The sequence below is a fragment of the Pan troglodytes genome, chromosome 21 (genome assembly GCF_028858775.2).
Source record: "Pan troglodytes isolate AG18354 chromosome 21, NHGRI_mPanTro3-v2.0_pri, whole genome shotgun sequence".
Taxonomy (NCBI): Eukaryota; Metazoa; Chordata; class Mammalia; order Primates; family Hominidae; genus Pan; species Pan troglodytes.
Window position 1 is genome coordinate 67,354,588 of NC_072419.2, and position 23,507 is coordinate 67,378,094.

The window sequence follows — 23,507 nt, forward strand, 5'->3', positions numbered from 1 at the left end:
GGAGTCTCTGCCTGGCTGCACCTCTGCCTTAATCTGTTTTCCTCACCCTAGAAGCTCCACACCAAAGGCTTCCTCTTAACCCTCACACCTGGATCCTGTACAAGCATGTCTGTCTGCTCTGCCTTTAGCCCAGATGGTAACTCCTCGGCAGCTGTAAACATCTGAACACTCTCATAGTCAACAAAACAACAGAGCAGGAAGGCAACAGCCCAGCACACCAGGAGGCTCATGCCAAGGCACGGAGGTCTGTACTGGTCACTCTGCTTCCAGGAGGCTCGTGCCAAGGCACGGAGGTCTGTACTGGTCACTCTGCTTCCAGGAAGCTTGTGCCAAGGCACGGAGGTCTGTACTTGTCACTCTGCTTAAATGCAGTAGGTTGAAGTACAACCAGTCATAAGAAACATTCTTTCCCTTTGTCCTCTAATTTTTAATTTTTGAAAATTTACATGCACTATAATTCACTTCTTTGGTTTACAATTCAGTGAGGTTTTCCACATGCACAGCTTCTTGTGTCCACCCCCACAGTCCGCGTGCAGAAGCATTCCAACTCTCCTGTGCTCTCCCCACCTCAATCTGTAGCAACCGTGGATTTATTCTGTGTTCCTACAGTTGTGCTTCTCCAAGAATGTCACATCAATGGGCTGATATAGTAGGCAGCCCTTTGTGGCTGCATTCTCTCACGTACCGTAATGTACTTAGAATTCAATTCGTGGTGGTGTATGTACCAACACACAATCCTCTCTCTTGCTTAGTATTCCATCCTGTGGATGTGCCACCGTCTGCTTATCCAGTCACTCACTGAAGGATAACTGGGCGTTTGTGTTTATGAAGAGTACTGTGTTCTGCAGCGGGCAGGCCTATGCAAACGGACCTCCAAGTCAGAGGAAGCTGAGAGGCCAAAGAGGCTGACAAATCCAGTTTCTCAGAAAGAAACATTTACTAGGGGCTTACGAACACAAGTCACATCTGTGTTTCAGGTGGCGTTGAGAAGAGATGGTGGGTCCCTGTGCTGTGCCTTCCCCGACACAGGGCTCATAGACCATAGGAAAGGAATGCAGTGGATACTTGGAGTTGACCCCTTGGGGAAAGGCAAGAATGTCATGTGAATCTGCCTGAGGGCAGGATTAATGGTCAAGATTGTTTTGACCTAAGGGCAGGATTTAAGTTAAGTGCAACGCTCTTCCACAAGGAACAGTTGATGAAATAGAAATCTTAGAGGCATTCCCGGGACTGGGGTGAATCACAAGCCAACATGCAGATCAACATCTGAGTGGGAGCTGCGCCAGCCTCCAGGTACTGCTTTAAACACTCATGGACAATTCTATGTGAATATCGATTTTATTTCTTTAGGGTAATACCAAGGAGTCAGAGTGCTGGGGGATAAAGTAACTGTATGTATAATGTTTTACAAAACTGCTAAATGGCTTTCCAGAGAGGCCAGACTCTTTTGCATTCTCAGCTGCAATAAATGAGCATCCTTGTTGCCACATCCTCACCAACACTTGGTATTGTTGATCTGTCTATCTATCCATATATATATTTTTTTTTTTATTGTTGTTGTTGTTTCAGATGGAGTCTCACTCTGTCACCCAGGCTGGAGTGCAATGGCACGATCTTGGCTCACTGCAACCTCTGCCTCCCAGATTCGAGCGATTCTCCTGCCTCAGCCTCCCAAGTAGCTGGACTACAGATGCCCGCCAACACGCCTGGTTAAATTTTTTGTATTTTTAGTAGAGACGGGGTTTCACCATGTCAGCCAAGATGGTCTTGATCTCCTGACCTCATGATCTGCCCACCTCAGCCCCCAGAAGTGCTGGGATTACAGACGTGAGCCACCGCACCCAGCCGATATTTTTAATTTTGTCCATTCTATTAGATGTTAATGGCATCTCCTCATGGTTTTGCTTTTTTTATTTAAACAGTTTTTGGGTACAGGTCGTTTTTGGTTACATGAATAAGTTCTTCAATGGTGACTTCTGAGATTTTGGTGCACCTGTCACCTGAGCAGTGTACAGTGGACCCAATATGTAGTCTTTTATCCCTCACTCCCCTCCCAACCTTCCCCACTAGTTCCCAGGGTCCATTATCTCATTCTTATGCCTTTGCATCCTCATTGCTTAGCTCCCATTTATGAGTGAGAACATACGATATTTGGTTTCCCATTCCTGAGTTACTTCACTCAGAATAATGGCCCCCAGCTCCATCCAAGTTGCTGCAAAGGCCATTATTACCTTCTGTTTTATGGCTGAGTAGTATCCATGGTGTATACATTGGTGTGCATATACTACATTTTCTTTATCCACTTATTGATTGATGGACACTTAGGTTGGTTCCTTATGTTTGCAATTGTGAATTGCACTGCTATAAACATGCATGTGCAGGTGTCTTTTTCATAGAATGACTTCTTTTCCTGTGGGTAGATACCCAGTAGTGGGATTGCTGGATCAAATGGTGGATCTACACTTAGTTCTTTAAGGAATCTCCTCACTGTTTTCCATCGTGGTTGTACTAGTTTGCATTCCCACCCGCAGATTGCCATTCCCCTACTGCTCATGATATTGGGTGTCCTATTGCTTGATTGTTGTAGATCTTCTGTAGCTCTTCTCCAGTAAAGCATCTGTTCAGATGTCCTCCTGAGACACTGACCTTCTTATTCTCTAGCACACTTCCTTACTCCACCTGCAATTAAAATCCCTGGTGATCTGGACTCCCTTACCCTACAGTTTAGCCAAGCCCCTATGCAGGATTTCTATAACTTTACTGTTCATGTTTTCTATGGCTGGGCACTGGAGATGACATGTAGATCCCAATGGTAAAATCCAGTTCAGTAAAAAGGATCCCTCGAATGTATCTGGAAGTTTCTCCAGTGCCAGGGTGAGTGCTGCAACTGGAAGGACAACCTGGGACCACTAGGAGAGGACAAGGTCACCGATGACACCAATAAGACTACCAGCAGCAAACATTCCCAAACTGGGGGCAAAGGTTTCACGGGCTGGCTCACTCCCTGACCACATGCCCAGTGCTGGTCATGCAGTTGGGACTGAGATTGTCATGGCTATGGGAAGACTACCCTGGGCGATCATTATGAAAAGCCTTCTGTGGGAGGAGGCTGTGGTTTTTGTTTTCTTAACCTGCATATGCATGTGCCAAATTGCTTTGGCTTTAGGAAAGCTCACTGCCTGCGTGATGGGGCAGGGGAAGCAATTTTTAAAAAATACTAAAACTGATTACATCTGTTTATTCCTTTTCAGAAAGTGGATGAATTAATTTCAGCTGTGGATTTTTTCAATTTAGGAAAAATTGTAAATGGACCTTTTAGCTATGAAAGGTAAAGGCCCATTGACATTTTCCATGGGAGAGGTTAAGACACAGTGAAATTGCTCTGCCTAAAAAGTAATGCAAAAGTTCAGGTACCAGTGGCCTCCTGAAAGAAATGGGCAGGCGTCCTGGGGCTCCAGCAGAGAAGACTGGAGGCAGGGCTTGCTGGAGAGACTGAAGACCAGTCCCCCAGCAAGGCAGTGGAGGGGCCTGGAGGAAGGGGGCAGGGCCAGGGAAGCATCCTGGGGTGGAGGCAGATGTCCAAGAGATGGGGTTGACAGCGACACGTGGTGCTCCACGCCCCAGGCTGCAGTCACCCAGTGTTACCCACAAACCACCATTCCATGGCCTGTGCTCCCACTTGCACAAAGTCACAGGTTCCAGAGATCAGGATGTGGACATCTTTGGGAGCCATTATTCTGCCCCCTACACCTAATAACACGAATGTCTTAGAAAATGGCAAACACACAATGTGCCTAACTGACAGCAGGATTCCTGGGGAAGGATGGTAATATTTTGTCAAAAGGCTCATTCCAGACCAATAATCCTACAGCCCAGGGAGAAAACGATGCGTTTCCCTGGATCCAACCAGATCCCAAGCCCATGAGGCTGCAGTCTCTTCATAGGACTCCCAGGGCCCGGCGCCCTCAAGGCCTCGTGGGGCAATGGCGGGATTGTGCTGAGCAGAAGAGTCCCCAGAGATAGGGCAGCCACTGCAGGACAGAAGATGAGAGGGGGACCCAGGAGCGAGCAGAGATGGAGACCAGACGTGACTGCTGGCCAGCCAGGAATTCTCAGCATTCTCAGAATTCTGAGGATTTAGGAATTCTCAGAAATGCTGGCCAGCCCCACATCTGTGTGACACAGTCCTGAGCTACAGTTTCCCGGGCATTAAAGAAAGGGAAGCTGTAGAGGGCAGGCAGACAAGCCCATCACCATGGACATGGGCACCATAATGACCAAATCGCCTAAGAGCCTTGAACCAGCCCCGGCTTTGCCTCTCCACACCTCGGGGTCCCTCTGGGATATGCTAGCTTTGTCCAAACTGGCTGTATTTTGTTAGTGGAGCAGCACTCTTCATACTTACACACACACACCCAGCCAATTCCAGGAAGAGCCTCCTGCTGACAAGCAGCAGGGCCTTTGTGCCAATCACTAAATACTTTCCTGAAAGGCCTTTCCAGGATCATGCATGCCTTCGGGAACCCGTGATACCCTGGGCAGCTTGTTACACAGGGAACCAAGCGAGGGAGATTCAGACCCTGCCCTGCCTTACACACCCAGAGGCAGCAGTGCCAGGAGGCTGGCCCAAGAGGCCTGGCTCCTACCATGGTTCTTCTCATCCCACCAGGCTGACCGTGGCTGGGACAGCAGAGGGGGGCTCTGAATTCCCTGTGGACGCCATGCTTCCAGACAAGTGGAAGGAGACCATGTCCATCTGCAGCCATCACCGCTCGGCAGATGCCCTGCGTGATTGATGGCACATGCCAGCACAATCTCAGTGTGCATCGCTGTAGGAAACTTAATTGATGAGAGAATTGTCAGGAAGGATTCTGGGCGTGTTGCGGGGGTGTATGTTAAAGGCAAATCGAAAGCGAGAGAAGCATTGCTTTGAAATAAAATGCTCTCCCATTATAATTTGTAATATTTCCCCAAGAAATAATCTTCCTAATTCTTTTAACTGAGACTTTAGAAATCAATCTCAGTCAGGTAACAAGGCAGTTCTCAGCAAATAAGATGCATAAAGAGTACACATGTCTAATATCCAAAGACAAGAATGCAATTTGAAATCTCCTGGGAGGGCAGGCCCCGAGCCACAGTGCATTCCAGTTTTGGGAAAGCAGGCGTGCTTGCAAGGGACTCGAACATGCACTGACGGGTTCATAGGATGAACGGTGCTGGGGGCTGGGTGCGGGGAGCTGGGGTCTGGGGGGGTGGGGAGGAGCAGGGAGCAGGTGGCAGCAGAGCCACCCTGGCAGCTGAGACCCGGAGGCAAAGACACTGTCCCTGAGCAGCCATGGCCTCAGACCCACTGTCTGGTTATTTCACAAGCCAGGCTGCAAGACTCAGCCCAACGCTGCTGTGGTGACAGCTATTGGCAATTGTTCTTTGTCACCTTCAATAGGATTGACTAGAGCCTGGTCGTGTGTCCAGAGCACAGGGAGGTGGCAGTGAGGCTCACGAGGAAGTGAGAGGGGCCGTGGTTCAGGCGGCCCTTCTGCCTGAAAGAGGAACCATGCACCTCAGCTCAACACATGGAATGGGCGTGGTAGAAGCTCCCTGCACCCACACCCCTGAGCCACTCCAAGGTCTCCACGATCTGACGCAAAGTCCAACCCTGGGGAGACCCTTCAGGTCTGGTTTCTTCAGGTTTCCTGCTGACCACTGCAGGGTGGGCCCCTGAGAACCCCGCACAGTCTCCTGCAGCTCCCACATGTGCTGCACAGGCCACCCTGGTCTCCTGGAGTCTGCTCAGGTATGTGCAGGGTGGACCACCCAGTTGCCCCCAGTTCTACTGCTGCTCGCACCTGCACTGTTCCTAGACGTCTGGAGATGACACGTAGATCCCAATGGTAAGATCCAGTTCAGTAAAAAGGATCCCTTGAATGTATCTGGAAATTTCTCCAGTGCCAGGGTGAGTGCACTGGAGGCCCCGCTGCTGGTCAGCAGGAGGCTCTCCCTGGAATTGGCCGGGTGTGTGTGTGTGTAATTACGAAGAGTGCTGCTCCACTAACAAAAGACAGCCAGTTTGGACAAAGCTAATGTATCCCAGAGGGAACTTGAGGTGAGAGGCAAAGCTGGTTCAAGGATCTTAGGTGATTGGGTTATTATGGTGCCCATGTCCATGGTGACGGCCTTGTCTGCCTGCCCTCTACAGCCTCCCTTTCTTTAATGCCCAGGAAACTGTAGCTCAGGCCTGTGTCACACAGATGTGGGGCTGGCCAGCATTTCTGAGGGTGAGGGCAGCCAGGCACCCTGAGGCATGGACACTCTTCCGAGGCCTGGGTCCTGGGACCTGCGTCCGTTCCCCTCACATGCCCTGAGGCTCACTCCTGCCCCGTCCCTGTCCCTCTAGAGGGGGCTTCTGGTGACCCCTTTCCAAGGACACATGGCCTCCCTCCCTGAGACCCTTACCGAATGGAGAGCCTGCACCGCTGGTGTCAGAGGCGGAAACACTGTGTGGTGCGCACTGTCAGGATCCAGTTTTACCCACGAGGAGTGGAGAATCAGTAAGTCCTTGTGCAGCAGAGCCAGGAGCAGAGGCTTCATGGCCCCTCCGGACCCCACACCTTAATGCCCTCTGGCTCCTGATGTCCAAGCAGCCTGCAGCGGCTGTGACAAATGACCACACACAGCACAACTGATTCTCTTACGGCTCTAAGATTAGGACTCCCACATGGGTCTCCCAGGGCTGGAGTCAGGCCTTCCGCAGGGCTGGCTCCTTCATGGGGCTGTAGGGGAGCGTCCATCATCCTGCACTCCTGCCTAGAGGCTGCTGCATTCCATGGCCCCTTCTTCCATCCTCAAAGCCAGTAAGGGCAAGTGGAGTCTCTCAAATAGAATCACTGTAAAGACCCCTGTGATTACAGTAGACCCACCCTAACAACCTAGCACAATCTCCACATTTCAAGATCCTTAACCCCCAAATGCACAGCCCCTTTTGCCAGGGAAGGTGGCACATTCACAGGCTCCAGGGATCAGGATGCGGACATCTTTGGGAGCCATTGTTCTGCCGACACACCTATTACATGAATGTCTTAGAAAATGGCAGAAACACAATGTGCCTAACTGACAGCAGTGTTCCTGGGGAAGGATGGTAATATTTTGTCAAAATGTTCATTCCAGACAAATAATCCTACAGCTCTGGGAGAAAACGATGCATTTCCTTGGATCCAGCCAGACCCACAGCCCATGAGGCTGTAGTCTCTTCACAGGACTCCCAGGATCCTGTGCCCGCAAGGCCTCCTGGGGCAATCGCAGGATTGTGCTGAGCTGGGCCCTGACAATAGTCTCCACTGCATCTCGGACCCCTAGGCCTTCCCTGAAATATCACTGCCAACTCTCCATCATCACACAGGAAAATCCTATCCCGAGGTGACCATGGACAGCATCCTAAGTCTTTCCTGCTCAGCTCAGAGCTTGGGAGACTGGCTGGGCCAGGAATCATTTAGCTGCCGGTGAAAAGATCACCTAACACCAGCTGGCTGAAGTTTTTAAAAAGTGTGCAGGTGGGGACTGTGGGCTGTCACTGGGGAGTTCCAAGGACAAACCTGGGCATCTCAGTTACGTCTTGATCTCTGGGCTCAAAAGATATACCCGTGCTTTGTTTCTACCTCCTCACAAGTGGGCTTCATTCTCAGGCCTACCTGGTGACCTGGACCAGGCTCACATGCCCCAGATAAACCCCAGTTAAGTAAACAAAACACCAACACATGTGACTCTCTTTCCCCTATGCAAGCAAAACTCTATAATCATGTCACATTGGCTCAGATGTGGTCACATGATCACTGCTGACCAATTACAGCATTTGGGGCCGGATGCTCTGATCACCTGTCCCCACTCACCTGCTCATTCCTGGGATAATACCCTGGCATCAGCTCCATAAAAAGCACATGGGCTGAGCTAGAGATGGTAGCTCTCCAAGGAAACCTATTCCTACAAGAAGATTGGAGGTAAAGGGAGACAAAACTCCAGAATACTTCCTTCCCCTAATTTCTAGTCTCTAGTTAAATAGTCTACAGCCAGCTGCCGGGTGTGGTGGCTCACACCTGTAATCCTAGCACTTTGGGAGGCCAAGGCAGGCAGATCATCTGAGGTCAGGAATTTGAGACTAGCCTGGCCAACATGGTGAAACCCCGTCTCTATTAAAAAATACAAAAATTAGCCAGGCATGGTGGTGGACGCCTGTAATCCCAGCTACTCGGGAGACTGAGGCAGACGAATTGCTTGAACCCAGGAGATGGAGGTTGCAGTGAGCCGACACAGTGCCACTGCACTCCAGCCTGAGCAACGGAGTGAGACTCTGTCAAAAAAAAAAAAAAAAACATAGTCTGCAGCCCGCCGCCCGAATGCAAAGTGTGGCGGTCGGGCATGAGTGAAACATGGTGGCGCTGCCCCAAGGCATCCCTGAAGCCTTTTTCAGCCCTGGGTTGGGGTCAGGGTCAGCACAGAGTGACTTCATCTCACAGGAGACACAGTGTCAGGGCGTCAACCAGGGACCAACTTCTCCAGTGGGGTCTGCTCGGGGTGAGGAAAGGCGAGGTCTGTGCATGACACATGCTGGTCTTTGTCTCCCACCAGCAATCCTGTCTGCACCGAAATACTCCTTCCTGATCTAGTGGCTGATCTGGAGAAGCAAATGTGTGGATCTTGGTAAAGGGCTGATTTCACAGGCACATAGTAATGGGGTATTTTGAGAGTGTAGCTAATCCACGAATATTAAGAATAAAATATGTTTGATCAATGAAGTATTTGTTTGCAGCAGAATAGTCCTGGGTTCAGCCCAACCAACTCTCACGGCTTAATTACTGTCATCAGACTGGTTTCCAGAAGAATAAGGGTATTCTGACACGCATTGATCTGGCATCATGATCACAGGCATTCAGAGATGAGTAGCCGCCTGTCGCCTTTCTAGTCTGTATCGGCAACACGTCAGAACCATCGATGTGAAACCACCTCATATTGATAAGCTGGTGAGCTAAAAATGCCCGTGATGGCATGATTGATCATTGCGTATTAACTAAGGTTATTAGAACAGGGAAATGTGAGGCTTTCACTGCCTCCTCACAGCACTCAATTTAACAATCCGTCTTCATTTCCCTTGTGTTTCTTCTTCTGCGCCTGTTTTTTTTTTTTTCTTATCCTCAATTAATTACAGTCAGTTAGATGATGAACACAATGAGTTTCATGGTGTATCTGAAGAGACCTGCTCTTGGGGAGACTGTCTCAATGCAAAAATGTAGCAGGTTAGTTCCAGAAGATTTAGTTTCTGCTGGCAGGAACCTGGGAGCTTGGAAGAAGGAGCCAAGAGCCATCACAAGCATGTCCCCGAGGCATTCAAACTGGAGACAAAGAGCCCTGCCCTGGCTCACTCTACGATGCTGGTTTCTGAGCACAGGTGTCGTTCGTGTCCTGGGACTGGACAACAGGGAAGGGAGCGGGGCTGGGTCCCACTTGGTTTTAGCAAGGAAGGTCATATAGTAGGTTGCCTGTTTCTACACATTTCTCTCAGTTTGTGGGACGGAGTTTTCTGGGCCCTGGAGGAAGGACAAGAAGTCAAACTCAAAACTGCAGAGTAAGTGGAGGGTGAGAGGGGCCTGAGTTCCATGACATCAGTGGCCCCAAATTATTTTGACTTGGTCTGTGTTTCCTTGGTTATGTTTCCTCTAATGTAGCACCATCCTATATTCTAGGAATATTCCCTTGAAACAAAATAAGGAAACTCCGCTGAAGCCTCACATCAGGTTCATTGTTTCTTTCAGTACACTTTTATTGGGCCCCTACTGTCTGCACAGAGCTGCAGGAGTGGCTGTGGACATGGGGAGGGACCCCACGGACCTGTTCCCCAGACAGAGCAGCGGATATGGGAACAGGCCCTGGAAGAAGACTCTCTGACCTTGAAACTGAGTTGGTCACTTCACAGCTCAGATATGGTTTGGCTGTGTCCCCACCCAGATCTCATCTTGAATTGTATGCATAAGCAACATGTGTCATCGGACGCACCAGGTCGGAGGAAATGAAATCATGGGGGTGGGTTTTTCTCATGATGTTCTCAGGATAGTGGATAAGTCTCATGTGATCTGATGGTTTTGTAAATGGGAGTTCCCCTCCACACGCTCTCTCTTGCCTGCCGCCATGTAAGACATACCTTTGCCCCTCCTTTGCCTTCTGTCGTGATTATGAGGCCTCCCCAGCCACGTCGAACTGTGGGTCCATTAAACCTCTTTTTCTTTACAAATGACCCAGTCTCGGGTATTTCTTCATAGCAATGTGAAAATGGACTGATACAGTCCCTGAGCCTCAGTTTCCTTCTCTGTAAAGTGGAGGTAGGGATAGTGCATGTTATCATGGTTGTGCAGATTTAATGAGATCATCTGGCATATGAAAAGCCCAGTATAGCACTTTACCCCCGGTGGCTGCTCAATAAAGATCGTCTGTGAACGTTAATTAGGGAAGACAAGCCCCATCCCAGTGACAACAGTGCAAAGAGGAAGGGGTTAGAGCCACAGACAGAGCACTGGTAATGGATCCGCAGTTCCCAAAGTGTGACCGGCAACAGCTGCGTCACAAGCGAATGTGTTAGAAATGCAAATTCACAGGCCCCACTGGACTTGCTGACTCAGAAGCTCTGGTTGGGGGTAGTGGGGGCAGCTCTGTGTTCACTGCCCTGCAGGGTATTCTGATACTGGCTGAAGCCTGGCAGCCGCTGTGATCACCTCCTACAGCTGGAGACTGGAAGGAGAGAGTGCCCGCTGCTGGGGGACCCTGCAAGGTTCGCTGAAGGAGGTTGCAAGGGGACAGAGTGAGAGGAGGCTTGGCAGTTCACAGAGAGAGAAATAAATATGTAACCATTAGGTTTGTCGCTGAGTTTCCAACGTTTTTGCATCGAAGTTGCTGGGTGTCAGGACTTTCCCTGAGCCCTTCTCATCCCACCAGGCTGTCTAATGGTCCTGAGCACTGTGAGGTCCTCTGGGGCAGCCACACTTGTCTGTCTTTCCTGTAGTGCTGGGAACTCATGGGGGCCACGGTCAGAGACTGTAGCAGCTCTGTGACAAATTTGCTGGATTTAGCAGCCAGGGCAACACAAATATATTATCTTACAGTTCTGTAAGTCAGAAGTCAGACATGGGTCTCCCTGGGCCCAAATCAGTGTGTCTTCAGGGCAGCCTTCTTTCTGGAAGCTCAAGGAGAGAACCCATTTCCTCGCCTTCTGCAGCTTCCAGAGCCCCCTTCCTCCACCTTCAAAGCCAGCACTGCACCTCTCAGTGCTGTTCCCACAGTTCCATCCCCCTGGCCCCCTCTGACCCTGCCTCTCTTCTGCCTTCTGCCTATGAGAACCATGGAGATCACGGTGGACCCACCTGGGTAACCGAGTATAACCTCAATCTCCAGGTCAGCTGCTTAGCAAACTTAATTCCATCTGCCACCTGAATTCTCCTTTGTCACGTGAGGCAGCACACTCAATCCACAAGTTCCAGTGATTAGGACATGGACATCTTTGAGGTGCAACATTCTGTCCACACAGGGTCCATGTTCCTCTCCATCTGTTAGCCTGGTGCCCCAACAGTGTAGGGTGGTGACTAAGAGTGAGCATTTGTGAGTCAGATCCATCCGAGTTCAGTTTGCATTCCCCTGCTTTTCCTTGTGTGGCCTTAGGCAAGTTTCTACACTTCTCGGAGACTCTGTGGTCTCATCCGCAAACCAGCGATGACAGTAGAACCTACAGCACAGGGACATTATGCCAAACTCTTGCAATGCCCTTGTCACTGTGTTATTGTGACCGTTGGAAGGAAAATTAGAGCTCGCCTGCTCTGACCCCACCTCCTATACCCACCATCTCTCTGTCACCTCTGGCAGATGGTGCAGTGGGGCAGACTGTCTCCTGGTCAGCAGTTTCTCCCCACCCTCTGGCCACACTGCCAATGCTGCTTGAGAAGACATCCTGGTGCCATGCTAAGCCACATGGAGTGGCTGTAACTGACCACACACTGAGTCCCAGGATGGGCCATGATGGACTGGAGCCAATCAGTGGATCCCAGGCCTCTGACCAAAAACATGTGTCCAGGATGGGATCCTGTCCACCCAGGTCTGGAGCCCACACACCACATCTCCAGAGCCTGAGTTGGCCACAGGCACAATGGAGAAGCTTCGGGTGAAGCTGATGTTGAAAAAGGTTGGGGAGAGAGTCAACAGGAGCTCAACAATGTCTTCAAAGACTGTTGTTCAAGCCTCTAGATCCAGCCTTGCCTGAAGGCAGCCCTACCTGGGGACATTTATGTAGACGACCCAGTGACCATGGATTCTCTTTCACTTGCTGCACAAGGAGTCTGGTCTTTCAGTTCTATTCAATCTTCTCCCAAAATAGCACATCTTCTTTGGACAAGATTGAAGGGGATGCCTTCTAGTCAAGGAAGGCTGTATCCATGTGGCTGCAACTCATTTCCTAAAACTTTGTTCTTCTAAAGCAAAACAAAACAAAACAAAAATCCAGCTCATTTGTTTCACAGGAACTTACTAAGTGCCCTCCTCTTTTGTTCTGAAGCCTTCAAATATTTTTAAACCATTGTCCTTTCCCTTGGCCTCCTCTCTTCTGTCTTCATATGACCAGTTTCTTTACTCAGACCCTACATAACTTGGCTTGTAGATCTCCCATCACCACAGTTAGACTCCTCCTCCAAATGCCACTTTTCCAATCTCCTTTTAAAACTGTGAAGTCCCCAGTAACATTGGCTGTCACATAAACCCACTCTGGATGTGGCCAGATACAGCTGATTCTAGTGACATATTGTGTCTGTTAATGTCTGGCTACATCTTAATGTGAAGCGATGGTTCACACTGACGGGATGTCTGAGTGGGAAGGCACCCTGGTCAAGAGGGCTCTGCATTTGTGATTTTACATGACATACATATGCTACTGATGGCTCTTGATGCCATTAGGAACCACCAGCAGGAACAGACATGCAGTTATGCAAACCACATCCTTTTTGTCCAGTGCTCCTGGCCAGCCTCAGACAGTGACCCAGCCCTGAGTTGTCAGAGTGGATGGTCAGCAAGGTGTCAGCTTGGATTTCTCAAAGCAAGGCTGATATGGTTAGGCTTTGTGTCCCCACCCAAATTCCATCTTGAATTATAATCCCCACAATCCTCACCTGTCAAGGACCCAATGGGAGGTGATTGGATCATGGGGGAAGCTTCCCCCATGCTGTTCTCATGACAGTGAGTGAGTTCTCAAGAGATCTGATGGTTTTATAAGGGGATCTTTCCCCTTCACTCATACACACTTCTCTTGCCTGCTGCCTTGTAAGACATGCCTCTTCCCCTTCCGACAAGATCGTAAGTTTCCTGAGGCAACCCCAATGCTGTGGAACTGTTAGTCTTTTCTTTATAAATGACCCAGTCTTGGGTATGTCTTTATAGCAGTGTGAAAATGGACTAATACAAAGGCCATCTCACCACCCCTTGCTTGCATGGGCCATTGATTTTGACTTACCATCAGGGCCCAGCGACCCTGGCCAGGCATCCCTTGGACCACTCCTCACACTGCCCAGGCTGGACAGGACACAACCCTGGAAAGGCCTGGCTCCCTCTCCACACAGCTGCTAGGCTTATGAGCTCTGAAAGGTACAGGCCTCCAAGAGCCTCCATTCGGCCTTCAATAATGAGAGGGGGAGAAGAGCCATCTCTCAGCCACAGCTGGAAGGAAGTGGGTTTCATATTCATTTGCACAGCTCCTCTCAACCTGGCCATTCCTCTCAACCTGGCCCCTTCTTTTTTCAAGTAGCAAGAAAAAAGGCTGAGAGAGCCAGGAGATGGAGGCTCTTAGTAGATCTTTAAAAGGGGCAATTTTGTTTCATTTATCTGAAAAGTCACACCGCACATGGTGAAGGGGGAAGAAGGAGAAGGGAAGGAGAAGGAGAACTCGTGGAGGATGGCTGGCACCCGGGAAAGCAGACCCCCTCATCCTCTGGCTCCATGAGTGGGTTCCAGGACATCGTGCAGGAGGTGACTCTCCCTGACTCAAGCTGAGCCTGCTCATCACAGTGTCTGGTGTGACACAGTTTCTCTTATTTGCTAGGTTCAAAGCTTTGTGCCCACAGCTTCTTTGCTGGTTCTTTCACACGTCTGCCCAGGGCCCAGCACCTGCCATATCTGGAGTGCTTTCTGACCCCCACATTCCTGTCACCTCATTCAGTTCTCTGCTCACTCATCACCTCCCCATTGAGCCCTTTCCCCAGCCCCCCTGCCTAGCCCCATCCAGCCTTCCTCACCCATAGCGAGCTCTGCCTGTGCTGGCTCCTTGTATAGACTGGCTCCTCTCCTGGGTGGCCGGAGCAGTCTGGTTCAAGGTATAAGACCCTCCTCTACTCTGTAACTGCTGTGATTGAGGGGCCTAACTCGAACCCCAGGTACAAACCGGAGTCACAGCCAGGACATTCAGCCACACACATGAGGCTATGCCCTGCACAGCAACCCGTGTGTAGAAGTCTCATGGAGCTTCTGTAACAAATGACCACAATGGGGAGGTATATTCCCTCCGCATTCTGGAGGCTAGAAGTCTGAAATCAAGGTATCAGCAGGGCCATCCTCCCCACAGAGGCTCTGCGGGAGGACCCTTCCTGGCCTCTTCTACCACCGATGGCTCTTGGTGTTCCTTGGCTTGGACACATCACTCCAATCTCTGCCTCCACTTCACATGGTTTTTTCCTCTTCTTTCCCTGTCTCTGCTCTGTGTGTCTGTTTTTATTTTTTTATTTTTTTGAGACACAGTTCTGCTCTATCACCCAGGCTGGAGTGCAGTCCAGCTCATTGCAGCCTCAAACTCCCAGATGCAGTCATGGCTTACTGCAGCCTCAAACTCCCAGGCTCAGGTGATCCTCCTACCTCAGCCTCCCAAGCAGCTGGGACTACAGACGCATGCCACCATGCCCAGCTAATTTTTTTTCTTTTAAAGATGGGGTCTCGCTATATTGCCCCAGCTAACCTCAAGCTCTAGGGCTTAAGAAATCTTCCTGCCTTAGCCTTCCAACATGCTGGGATTAAAGGTGTGAGCCACCGTGCCCTGTCTATTTAAGGATACTTGTCATTGGATTTAGGGTCCACCTGGAGGATACAGGATGATCTCATATCAAGATCCTTAACTTAATCACCTCTGCAAAACCTCTTTTTCCAAATAAGGTCACATTTACAAGTTCTTGGTATTAGCACACATATCTTTCTGGGGATCACCATATACTTATAAATAATAAAATTGTGGACATTGTATAAACACTGATGGCATGCCAGTCAAGGTGTTACATACTTCACTTTTGTTTGCTTATTTGATCTGATAGTCCCTATGCCATATCTCCCCCCGCTCCCAACAGGGAGTTGCACTGGACTTCCAACAAGGAAGAGAGGTGGCCTTATCCCCATTTCACAGATAAGGAAACTGAACATCGAGGAATGTACAACCAGCAGGTGGCAAATACCAGAACTCAGATGCGTGTCTTCCAGGCTTCCAAGGCTGTGCTCCCACATACCCCACAGCAACTGCCTTGCAGATGAAGGTGCTGGGGCTCAGAGGCTTGTCCAATGTCCCGTGGCTGAGAAGTGATGAACAGAGTTGAAATTCCACTGCTTCCCATTCCAGGCTCTTGCTGCTGTAAGATGCCTCCTCCTCAGGGTCGAAAGTGGATGGAGCAGCCTCTGGTCAGATGGCACCATGTGCTGGGTTACAATACAGAAAATCTTCCCTCCCTTCTTCCCCGGGCCACTTGCCTCATCCCACTGAAGTCTTGCCTCATCTCACTGAAGTAGGGCTTGGATAAGTAGCTTGTTCAGGCCAATGGAACATAAGCAGAGACAACATGCCAATCCTGAGCCAAGCCTAGGTGGCATCTGGTGCTTCCTCATGGCCTGTTGTGTTCCTACTGTTACCACAAAAAACCATGCCCTGGGTAGCCACTAATTCAAGGATGATGGGAGGCTCAAGGAGCAGAACTCAACCCAATTCACAACCTGGAGCCTGGAACCTAGAGCCAGGAGCTGGGAGTCCAGAGCCCAGCCTAGCCCAGCCGTGGTGCCATGCAACTCTCTTACTGGCTCATAAGCGAGAAATGTCTGTTGTTTTCAGCCTCTGGGTTATGGAAAGATTTGCTACTCAGCATTATTACAGCATTGCTAACTGATACAGATGGGTCTAAACTTGGATGGTTAACAAATATGGAATATATCTTTAGAATAACAGATAATTCTCTGATTCAGAAAGAATGTACAATATAAAATCCAAAATAGATGGCCCCATGCTAACTGAAACCAGTATTCAAGCTAGCTCTTTACAATTTAAAAGGAAATTGGAATTTGAGATGGGACAGGCGTTTTTCATTTGAGGTGTTTTGAATGCAAGCATCAAGATCTCTAAAAACGTACTTCTCAGTTTTTAAAGGCTTTTGTTTATACCTAACACTAAACTGATGCTAGATTGAAACATCAACTGACAACCTGGTCCCTCAATGAAGAATGTTCAACTTACATGTAAATACATGTGCAAACATGGGCCTTCTATTCAGTCAGTCTCAATTGAAAACTTTCTTCTCAAAATTCACTCTAATACGGGGATTGTGTTTATTTATGGGTGACAACTAATTTGCTTTCTTCCTGTAATAAAATAATTAAAATACTTTGCTCTGCGAGTTGTATTTTTTCAGGGTAATCCTTTCATTAAAAGTCATTTAATATCCTTCTGTTCTGTTATCTGCTACATTTCAACTTTTGTGTTTTCTCTGCTCTCCTTGTCTTCTGTCATATTTCTCATTAAATTTCCCCTTTTTGTTCTTTTGTTATGATGGCTTATTTTCTGCCCTAAAACAAGCTTTGAACTTAAAAACCTGAAAAGCATTTTATTTGGAATAAAAGAATCCACAGTGTCACACATTTGTCAGCTAATGTGTTCCTGCCTATGCTTTGTTTTAATTTTTCAGAGTGATTGTTTATGAACGAGGCCTTTGGTTTCTTGGAGGCTGGTTTGGTCTTTCTACCCATTCTTCACAGAAAACGGTAATCCTCTGATAACATAATCATCACTGTAGCAACCGGAGGCGATGTCACAAACAGGATTATGACTTAAGAGCCCAGATTTGCATCTCACACCCACTACTTACGCGCCAGGCGCCTCTTTGGACGCCACTCCACAGCCTCGTGTGTTAAGAGGCACACAAGAGCTGCCTGATTGGCTCCCAAGCTGAGAACCGGGAGCCGGAGGAAATCATAGCGAAATCTCAACCTGATGTAGCCCCATCAGCATCACACACACACTCAGAGCAAAATGGCCTGCTCTTCAATGTAGCTTAGTTTAGTTCAATTGTCCTGCCCACCCCCTCCTGACCCTCCTGCCGCTGAGGGGTGGTATTTGAAAGAACAGGTGAGTGCTTCATAGGTGCCGGGTTCGTGATCTAATTCTGGGTTCCTCAATCTATTAACAGCTTGGGAAGAACAGATCAGAGGACTGATGCTCACCTGGGTTTGGATTCCTCCTTTAGCCTTTGACAAGTTACTTAACTGAGTAAATCCTCAATTTTCACCATGATAAAGGAAAGATGGTGTGTGACTATTATGTTTTTATTCCGGATTGAAATACTCAGTGTATTCATAAGGCCAGTGAAGGCAGCACAGGGAAGTTAGTGTGGGCTGGTGCTGTGCTCATCAAGTCCACAGACACCTTAGGGGTTGTCAGGGTATTATCTGGGTCTTCTGGGTATCCCAGTGGTTTGGTTGGCGATTGCTCACCCATTTCACAGATGGCAAAACTGAGGCTTATGGAGTTTCCTATGATGCTCCAGTTCACAGAGCTAAAAGGAGTAGAGTGATGGCTCAGACGCGGGCCTCCCAGCTCAAGTTCTGTGCTCTGGATGGAAAGTCAGGGTGACCTTGAAGGACGGGGCAGCTGTGCAGGGACAGGATAGGCCCATCCTGGAAGGCTCATTGGCTGAGGGAAAGAGGGTACAGGGGAAATAATTCCCTTTCATCCATCCATCCCCATTATTGCTCCTAAACTTCCCTTCCACCTCCAGCTTCTTTCCTCTCTTCTCCTTGGGACAGCAACAGCACAGAGAGTGGGCCACCATCTCTTACTGCCCACTCAACCGTTGCTGGGGACTGATTCTTTCAGCTCTACATAGAATTCAAGAGCTATATTTGGATCTGCTTCAGAGCAGTAATCCCCACCGCCTTAAAACATGCAAAATAAAAATAAATTAATCATCCATTAGCATTTTATGGTACATTTATAATTTTATTTAAATGTTTAATATCGTAAAACAAGCTTGGCTCATGGAGAAAACTGTTGATTTCATGAGAAGAAATTGCTCTCTTTTAAATGAAAGTAAATACTCTTTAGGGCATCCCCAGATAGGAAATGAAGATGAAGGAAGCTGTTCCCAAGTTGGCCAAATCTGGCAATTATTCTCTCAAAGGCAGCAATGTGTCACAGCAAAATGCGACAATTCCCTCAAGTGACCAGTGGGACTGATTTATGAGCAAAAGCAAAGACATTGTTTCCCCAAACGACTTTTGAGTTACTCCCTGAGAGGGAAGATCATGGAAGGAGGGGGACCCAGGAGGCTCAGGGGTCCAGACCAGTTCTGAGAAGGACCTGTCTGTCACCTTTCCTCAGGGTTCTGTTATTTTGAATGGCAGATCACCATCACTTTCAAGCCCTGGTCTTGTTCTCTGATTGGTCATTCTTAAAGAGAGATAGGCTGCCCATTAAGACCCATTGTTCTGACTCTGAAATGAAGGAAAATGAAGCAATTAACATCTTGGCAGTGGGCAGAATTAATTATGCTTGACCATTTTTATTTAAGTTCTCCCCCAAAATGCAGCACCGAAAGGCATTTATTAGTTCACACAAAGAGGCATCTCTGAACAGCAAACACTCAATTATTTAGATGTTTACTGTTGAGAAAACTGCAAAAGAAAATATGCATTCAACAGACACATTCTGAAAGGTCTTATAAAAATGAGGCTATTTTCACAGTTTCTAAGGCATATCCTATAATTTTGTTTTTTAATCATTGCAACCTACTGGATTCAATATTAGATTCTTATTTCTACCTCTCCAAACCCTCATCATAGTCTTCTGGCCATTCAGCAAAATACATTACTTTGCAAAGCTGAATGTAAGCATAGACATCTTACATTCAGCTTTGCAATGTCTTACCTCCACTGTCACAAAATTAGGTAGCACCTCAGATCAGGTGAAGGAGAAATGACACATCGGATTTGTAGACTGTCTTCCTCTCTCCCATGACCACAGTGGTCAAGTGGTTGCATTGATTACCTGATTAATGGCCTCCTTGTATTCCTGTCCCACTGGACTCTGGGCTCGCTCAGCTGGGGGGCTTTCTTTGGCCAATGGATGTTAGCAAATGTGACCCAAGCCAAGTTCTGAAAAGATATTCACTCTCTTTGACCTCTGCCACCACCGAGAGAATATACTCAGGGTTGCTTGACAGAAAAATAATCTAAAAATATCTAGAGGAGAATGGACTGGCCTCCAGAGCCACGCTGGACCAGCAGCCCCCAACCAGCATGCAGCTGATTGCAGCACAGCGAGCCACCCCAGTAGAGGCAGCTGAGCCTGGCTCAGATCAGCAGAACTGCCAAGCCAATCCAAAACTCAAAGAAAAATAGTGAATGGTAGTTCTTTCAAGCCATTCAGTGTTGGGATAATTTGTTCTGTGGCACTATAGAGGCAATAGGTAGCTGATACAAACCTAACCCCAGCTGCCATTCATTAAGCACATGTTATGTGTCAGGGATGGCGCCTTGTAAAGTTGACACTTTACAGACTCAACTCTGATCTGCCCAGTGATGCCACCAGTCAGGTGTCATTATTCTCATTTATATAGATAAGGACACATGCCTTACACAGTAGAGTTTAGTAAGCATGTGAGAAGCTATGTTTGGACCCACAGCAGTCTCCTCTTCCCTCAAGTCACCTGCCTCCACCATGACAGTTTGCCCTGAATCCCTGGCTCTGGTGCCCCACCCTGAGCATAAACAGGTCATCATGTGAATACCAACAAACTCATGTTGACCAGGAAGGACTAAGCCATGCCTCTGAACTGCTGACACGTCATGTGACCTGTTCCGGAAATGCTATATGGGCATGAGCAAAGCCCACCTTGAATGTCTAAAAATAAACACGGGCCAGGAGTTCCTATCTGCAGCCACTCATCAGCATTTTATCCTCCCAGCTCACCCATTCATCACACTGTAAAATGGGATTGCTCCGAACAAACCCATACAAGGCAGATGTCCAGCCCACCACTCATGCCCAATGATGGGGGAAGCGACGGTCGCTCTCCCACAGCAGGCCTCCCCCTGAGATCACCCTGTTCTGGCATAAATAGAGTGTACCTGTGATGGACCAAATTCATCCAACTCTCTTTCTGGATGTCCTCCTAGCAGAAGCTGTCTACTCTTAGCTGAATTCTGCTTTGTTCCCTGATAGGCACTGGCCTGGATGCCATGAAAGGGCCAGGAGCTTGCCAGTCCCCCTCACTGTATCTGCAGCTTTAAGCATGATAAGAAATACAACAAGTGTTTGTAGACAATGAATGGTCTAAATGTACATATGGGGAGTTTTACGAGCAATGCATCACAATTCCAGCACACACTTATTTGCATCTATTAATGTTTCTTGACTTTGGTTGCACACTAGAATCATCTGAGCTGTTCTGAAAAGCACAAACACACAACCCCCATCCTGGAGCAACAAAATATCCTGGGCTGTTTGAAGGATTCCTGAGTAGAGCTATTGCTTGAATTCTCTCTGGGTCAATCTGATGTGCAGCGAGGGTTGACGGCTACCCTTCTCTCCTATTTCAATTTAAACACAGAATTTTAGCCAACTCCTTTCTAACCCTCATGATGTGATGTCATCTCTCCAGGGAGATCTTGCATAGTGTTCCCAGGAGAAGGCCCAGCAAAACTTGCAGCAAGAGGAAGTAAAAATCCTGCCCCCACCCCTTCTATGCATGCCTGCAGGTGGCTTCACAAACTTGTTTTCCCTGCAGCTGCTTGCACATGTAACAGCTTCCAGGATAACCAATGAGCTGGAACCAGTAAGATGTGGCTGGGGAAGGGGGCTTCTCATCTGTCAGCTGGGGAGCCTCGTGGGGCCTTACATGGACTCAACTTCTTACCAGTCCCAGAAGAGCACCCCAACGGCCCTGGGATTTTCAACTCTGAAGCATAAGGTGGGAACCCGGCAGCAGGCTGGACCCTCTCGCCCCCCTCCCTGTTGTCCTCCATGAGCTCCCGGTCCCGTTCATATCAGAGCAAAACCACAGCTGGTGGGACTTAGCGGATTTTGACAGCATGTTGATTATGAATATTGTCCCTTTCAGACAAGTTAATGAAGCATCCAATTCACACCAGCTTTTATCTGTCAGAGAAACACCAGCAAGCAAGGTAGAGACACCAAGCCAAACCCTGATGTGCAAGTATGAACTTCATGTTAATTAGGAAGCGGAAGAATGTGTGGGTTTCTCTAATGCAGACTCATCATACGAAGTCAGCTGATTCAAATGCTCTCAACCTGAGCTTCGGGTCATTTGTGTTAGCTGTAAGGCCATCTGAGGCAGATGCATTGAACCTGACCTTGAGAGTATCCTTGACCACTTGACCAAGAGGCCAGAGACTCTACAAGTGTGCTCAGGCCAGATGGCTAACTCAACTAGTGCCTGGCAGGAAGACTCAAGATGCCAGCTTCTCCCCTAAACCATGTGAACATTCAACCATTTTAAACTACAAAAACAACAATTTCAACCAAAACACTGGACCATTGACTATTTTACTGGAAGTTTCTCTCTTAGAGTATGATGAAAAGAGGATTGGGTGTAAGAGACCTGGCTGCAAGGCTCACCTCCACTAAGTAGCCATAGACATTTTGGCCACTAATGTGCTGTGAGTCACCTTATTCCTCTGGTCCACAGCTTCTTCATCTGGGAAAGGAAGACATTGGATTGTAAAGTAAGAATAGCCCACATTTTTTAGCGTTTGCAATATGCTAGGCAATGTGCTAATCGCTTGATTATTAAAGAGACAATTAACATTGAAAAGTAGTTATTAACTCTTCAACACCCCAGCAGGTGGAGATCGTCATTAATCCCATTTATCAGATTGGGTCATTGAGCTCAGGATGGTGCATGTGCTGCGTCTGAAAGGCTGGGGTCTGGTGCTCGCTTCTGGGCTGTTGATGACTGGGTTCAGATGCATCATTGTGCATGCCTTTCTTAGCAGAGGATTCCTTCCCGCTCTGCTATGGACAATTTACTGCTTTACAGTCTTTTCACCGGAGACCACTCACTGGCAGTGGCATTTGTAGAAAGTAGCCTCTAAGCTGCAAAGCCCTGCCTGTCACCAGACCTACGTAGAGGGATTCCCACTTGCTTTATGATGTTCAGAGTGCTCCTCGTGTTGCCCTGTGGGTTTTATTTTCCTGTTTTCCACTGGATATGGTCAACTGGCATTTACCATGAATTCCCAGCTCCTCCACAAGTTCTTCTTGTACTGCTAAGACTGAAAACTTAAACAATACATTTTCTACAATCTCTTATGTGGTGAGCAGATAGAAACGTGGTCCCCAGTGATCCCCACCCCCTGGTATTCATGCCCCTGTGGAATCCTGCACCCCTGTCAGTGTGAGGTGAGCTAGTGACATGTTCTAGCCAATAGGATGATGGGATGACATGTGTAATTAAGGGGATAAGATGTCACTTCCTTGATTAGCTTACAAGAGATTGTAACCTCCATCTTGCCAGCAGACTCTCTGGCCATCTCAGCTTCCAGGATGTAAGCCCTCACATTGCAGAGGTCCCTGTGGTAAGGAACTGGAGTGGAGGGTGGCTCTGCACAACAGCCAGCAAGGAACTGAGGCCTCTGTCACCCCTGGAGCAACTGAGCTCACCAACAACCCGAGTGAGCTTGGAAGCAGAGCTTTCCCCAGTTGGGCTTTCGGATGAGACCCCAGCCCTAACTAAGGCACCATGATGGTAGCCACAGGAGACATGGGACACAGCCAAGCCCACCTGGATCCCTGATCCACAGAAATTGTAAGACGATAAATGTGTGCCAAGTTTGCTGTAATCTGTTAGGCAGGAATAGGTCACAAACACACCTTCGCCCACAGATGAGATTGAGTTCTGTCAAGCAGAAAGACACTTCCCAGGGGGATATGGAAGAAATGAGGCCATCTCCTGGCTTCCCATGGCTGATTCTGCCACCACCAGCACCTGTGTCAGGCCACCAGCTGAGCAGGTGTGGAGATGACATTACAGCCTCCATAGCTGCATGATACTGTCTGGGTGTCCTCATAGTGACAATGGTGGCAGCAGATTCCTGAGCCCCATTGCCCAACCAAGAGATGTCCATTTTCATGTATTGTTGGGATCGATAGTTCCATGGCAGTCTCCTGATTCCTCACT

The 23,507-nt window shown here is 48.4% G+C and overlaps 1 long non-coding RNA gene across 1 annotated transcript; it reads left to right on the top strand.

Moving 5' to 3' along the window:
• Positions 1–17,155: 17,155 nt before the first annotated feature.
• LOC100615772 (uncharacterized) lies at positions 17,156–23,167 on the top strand. The gene is made up of 3 exons (XR_001712097.4): positions 17,156–17,437; positions 21,096–21,278; positions 21,429–23,167. It is a non-coding gene; the product is annotated as an uncharacterized LOC100615772 (long non-coding RNA).
• The last annotated feature ends 340 nt before the right edge of the window (positions 23,168–23,507 follow it).